The sequence below is a fragment of the Triticum aestivum genome, chromosome 6A, assembly GCF_018294505.1.
Source record: "Triticum aestivum cultivar Chinese Spring chromosome 6A, IWGSC CS RefSeq v2.1, whole genome shotgun sequence".
Taxonomy (NCBI): Eukaryota; Viridiplantae; Streptophyta; class Magnoliopsida; order Poales; family Poaceae; genus Triticum; species Triticum aestivum.
In genome coordinates, this window is record NC_057809.1 from 196,555,336 (window position 1) to 196,560,889 (window position 5,554).

The following is a 5,554-nucleotide window of genomic DNA, read 5'->3' on the forward strand; positions in this document are numbered from 1 at the left end:
GCACGGGGCATCGAGAGTTTGCTCGTAGGAGAAGGCCGGCTGCCAAGCCAGCCTGCCGCCCTTGGGTTTCTTGGGCGCGGGCCGCCCTTCGGGCCGCTCGTCTTGGACCGTGGCCACCTGCCGACTGGCGGAAGGCGGCACGGGGCCCTTGCGCTTGTGGTCGTTCTGGTGTGGGCGTCGGCCGGAGTCCCTAGCCGGTGTCTTGGGCGCCGGGTTGAGTACCTTCCCGGACGCGTCTACCCGGAGTTCGGTCTTCATTGAGGAGTCGGCGGTGGCGTACTTGTCCGCTATGACTAGAAGCTCGTCGAGGGTAGTCGGCTCGTCGCAGAGGAGCTTGTGCTTGAGGAGGGTGCCTTCTCGGCACCCGGCAATGAAGTATTCTATGGCTTGCACCTCGTGCACCCCTTTGCAAGAGTTGTGGAGCTCGGCCCAACGCGTGAGGTAGTCGCGAGTAGACTCGGCGGGGCCTTGTACGCACAAGGAGAGCTGTCTGGGCTTGGGAGCCCGCTTGTAGGTGCTGGTGAAGTTGCGGACGAAGGCTTCTGTGAAATCTAGCCAGCTGTTGATGATGTATGGCTTGAGGCTGTTGAGCTAGGTCCGCGCCGTGCCTTGCAGTATGAGGGGCACGTACTTCACGGCAACGCGCCTGTTGCCGTTTGCTATGCTAACCGCCGTGGAGTAGTCGATTGACCAATCTTCCGGCTTCACAGAGCCGTTGTACTTGGGCGTGTCTCTTGGGAGCGAGAACCCTTTGGGGAAAGGCTCGTCGCGGATGCGGGGGCCGAAGCAAGGCGGGCCGACATCGTCTTCTTCTTCCAGCGCCAGGGATCGCGCCAGGCGGTCGATCCGATGGTGGGCGTCGTTCTCGCCGACTCCTTCGCGGCGACCTAGCCGGCCGCTGAGAGTCGAATGCGCAACAGGTGGTGGGGTGGGATATCTCTCTCCACGGGGCCGAGGCGGAGGCGGGTTGCCCCGCCACTCCACGGCCCGGGGGTGGCTTCTGCGTCTCGCTCGATGGAGATTCGGGTTCGGCTTCGGCTGGCAGCCGACTCTTTCTCACGCCGCACGGGTTTTACCCGTAGTCAGCGTCCGGGACGTCGGGCTTTCCGCGTGGGCGTCGGCTTCGTGCCGCTGCGCGGCTGCATCGATTAGCTGCTGGATGCGTCGGGTCATGTGGGGGAGTTCTTCGGCCCCCAGTCCATCTAGCTCGTCTACGGCCGCCTGGGCGGCGCGCATGTTCTCGAGTGGAGTGGCGTAGACTGGGCGGTCGACTCCTAGCGTGTCGGCGACGACAGCGCCGTGCTGTCTGACAACGCCGGCCCGGCTGGGCCCACCTGGGGGCGGCGTGCCAAAGGTGGCGCGGTTGGCTTCGCGTTGGTGGGCCTCAGCAAGGCGTCTCATGGAAACCAACTTTCGGCCCTCTGCGAGGAGGGCGAGGCGGCGAGCCTTTAGTGCTTCAGCGTCGGCATCGGCCAGGAGGGGGATGGACAAGTCGTGGACCGCCGCGTGCGGGGCGTCATGGGAGCTCTCGTCAGAAGCGCCGCCGTGGCCGATGACCATCACCTCGGTGGTGACAGCGTCGCAGCCATCGGCCCGGGGAAGCGGGTCGTTGTAGATCGTGACGTCGGTGGGGAAAGTGTCGAGTGAGGCTGTGTCGGAGTCGACAGGCATCGGGTCGGTGGAGCCAACTGACTCCAAGTCCACAGCAGGCTCGTCGGAGACGTGGAGCTGGCCGAGGAGGTTGACGATGTGGTCGGTGCCTGCGTCGGAGGCGAGCTCATCGGAGATGAGGGTCTTGTCAAGGAGATCGGCGAGGCCGCTCACTGCGTAGACATTGGTGACGCCTTGCAGCGCGTCGTGGCAAGCACCGTCGGGCGTGCCGGGCTGGCTATGCTCGCGGGGGAGGAAGAGGGTTCCTGTCCAGAACAGGTCTCCGGACGATGGTGCACCTGGCCCCACGGTGGGCGCGAAATGTCGGGTGGTAGGTGCGACATATGCCAACGGGTGGCTTATCATTGTGGGAGCCAATAAGACATCGCCGGTGCCTGGAAGCGGGATGAGGCGAAGGCATGCACGCCGGCGAATCTTACCCAGCTTCGGGGCTCTCCGTGGAGATAACACCCCTACTGCTGCTCTGTGGGTTCTCTGCATGATCACTAGATGAACAAGTAGCTACACGATGCTCCGTGAGCTGTTTGGTGAGAGGAGGAAGAAGGGCACTGCTCGCTCTCTTCTCCTCCGTATGTGGTGTCTAAAACTAGCGGGGATCCACCCTTCGCATGGGTGTCCCGGGGGGTTTATATAGGCCTACCCCCGGGGGTACAATGGTAATCTGGCTGGGCGTGGGGCCCAGCCTTCTGTGTCTACACTCGCCGGCTTCTGCGCCGGCTGCTGGGGCCCGCCGGCTAGTGGGTCCCGCCGGCTGCCAGCTCCTTGGTCGACAGGCAGGCCCCACTGTCCAGGGTCTTGTCGGTGGCTGGTTACTGTTGCTCAATCCTGGTGACGAGGGCTTCGCGGAGATGGGCATGGCTACAGTGCCACCATCCGGCGGGTGATCGCTGTAGCCTCACCGCGTCTTGTCTCCTTAATGGGGCGTCCCCTCCGAGGGAGATGGCAAGCCGGCTGTGGAGAGCCGTCTCTGTCTTGGGCTGACTGGGGGAGGCCTGGCTGCCTTCAGGTGTCTCTCTGCCCGAAGGGGCCCACCGCCCATGGGCTGTACTGGCGGCCCGTCGTGGATGACATCAGGGTCAACGTGGCAACAGTGCCGCGCCGGACGGGCCATGGCCACCCATACGGCGCACTGTGTCGGGCGTGCTCCGGGACTCGGGGTGGCAGGCTTTATTGTAGCCATGCCCCGTCACATCGCCATTATGTGGATGAAGACTTCGAGGGTACGATCTTAACCGCTTTGTGGGAGCCGGCCTCTTGGAGTCGGCCTTCTCGCGGCCGGGTTCTCGGAGCCGGCCCTCCCACGGCTTTCTTCATGAAGGCTAAAGTCGGGTCGCCTTCCGATAGCCGGCTTGGGAGACAGCCGGCAAGGGGAAGGCAGCCCCATGTCTTGGATCCTTGAGGGCCAGATCGGCTCGTAATTTTTTCAGAAGGGCTAGGGGGAGCCGACTAGGCTACCCATGGATATTTACTCCGACAGACACCGTATGAACTATGGTTTTGCAAGAAACCTAGCTATCGTTTCTTAAAGTTTGGGGATGCGATGCTTATGTCAAAAGGCATCAGCCTTCTAAGCTCAAACCTAAATCGGATAAGTGTGTCTTCATAGGATACCCTAAAGAAACTATTGGCTACACCTTCTACCGCAGATCCAAAGGCAGGATCTTTGTTGCTAGAAATGAGTCCTTTCTAGAGAAGGAGTTTCTCTAGAAAGAAGTGAGTGGGAGGAAAGTAGAACTCGATAAGGTAATTGTACCTTCTCTCGGATTGGAAAGTAGCACATCACGGAAAACCATTCCCGTGATGCCTACACCAACTAGAGAGGAAGCTAATGATGATGATCATGAAACTTCAAATCAAGTTACTACTGAACCTCGAAGGTTGGCCAAAACACGTACCACACGAGAGTGGTACGGTAATCCTGTCCTGGAAGTCATGCTCTCAGACAACGGCAAACCTTCAAACTAAGAAGAAGCTATGATGAGCCCAGATTCCAAAAAATGGTTGAGGCCACGAAATTTGAGATAGGATCCATGTATGAGAACAAAGTATGGACTTTGGTGGACTTGCCCGATGATCGAAAAGCTATAGAGAATAAATGGATCTATAAGAGGAAGATGTACGCTGATGGTAATGTTACTATCTATAAAGCTACTTGTCGCGAAAGGTTTTCGACAAGTTCAAGGGGTTGACTACGATGAGACCTTCTCACCCATAGTGATGCTTAAGTCAGTCCGAATCATGTTAGCAATTGCCACATTTTATAATTATGAAATTTGGCAAATGGACGTCAAAATTGCATTCCTTAATGGATTTCTTAAAGAAGAGTTGCATATGATGCAACTAGAAAGGTTTTGTCGATCCTAAAGGTGCTAACAAAGTGTGCAAGCTCCAGCGATCCATCTATGGATTGGTGCAAGCATCTCAGAGTTGGAATATACACTTTGATGAGGTGATCAAAGCATATGGTTTTATACAAACTTATGAAAAATCTTGTATTTACAAGAAAGTGAGTGGGATCTCTGTAGCATTTATGATATTATATGTGGATGACATATTATTGATTTGAAATGATATAGAATTTCTGGATAGCATAAAAGGATACTTGAATAAGAATTTTTCAATGAACGACCTCGATGAAGCTACTTACATATTGGGCATCAAGATCTATAGAGATAGATCAGGACGCTTGATAAGACTTTCAAATGAGTACATACCTTGACAAGATTTTGAAGGAGTTCAAAATGGATAAGTCAAAGAAGGAGTTCTTGCTTCTATTGTAAGGTGTGAAGTTGTGTAAGACTCAAAACCCGACCACAACAGAAGATAGAGAGAGAATGAAAGTCATTCCCTATGCCTCGACCATATAGGATCTATAAAGTATTCCATGCTGTGTAACAGACCTATTGTATACCTTGCCATGAGATTGGAAAGGGGGTAGAATAGTGATCCAGGAGTAGATCACTGGACATCGGTCAAAATTATCCTTAAACCTAAGAGGACTAAGGAAATTTTTCTTGATTATGGAGGTGATAAAGAGTTTGTTGTAAGTGGGATCGACAGCTGGCTCTGAGTCTGTTAGATCGACGCCAGCGGTTAGATCGATGCCAGCTTTGACACCGATTAAGATGACTCTGAGTCTGAATCTGGATACGTATTGAAAGTGGGAGCAATTAGCTATAGTAGCACCATGCAGAGCATTGTAGATACAGAAATTTGCAAAATACATACAGATCTGAATGTGGCAGACCTGTTGACTAAACATCTCTCGCAAGCAAAACATGATCACACCTTAGTACTCTTTGGGTATTAATCACACGACGATGTCAACTAGATTATTGACTCTACCAAACTCTTTGGGTATTAGTCACATGGCGATGTGAACTATGGATGTTAATCACATGGCGATGTGAACTAGATTATTGACTCTAGTGCAACTAGGAGACTGAAGGAAATATTCCCTAGAGGCAATAATAAAGTTGTTATTTTATATTTCCTTATTCATGATAAAGGTTTATTATTCATGCTAGAATTCTATTGATTGGAAACTTAAATACATGTGTCAATACATAAACAAATACTGTATCCCTAATATGCCTCTACTAGACTAGATCGTTGATCAAAGATGGTTAAGGTTTCCTAACCTTAGACATGTGTTGTCATTTGATAACGGGATCACATCATTCGGAGAACGATGTGATGGACAAGACCCACCCGTTAGCTTAGCATAATGATCGTTCAGTTTATTGCTACTGCTTTCTTCATGTCAAATACTTGTTCCTTCGACTATGAGATTTTGCAAATCCTAGATACCAGAGGAATACCTTGTTTGCTATCAAACGTCACAATGTAACTGGGTGATCATAAAGATGCTCTACGGGTATCT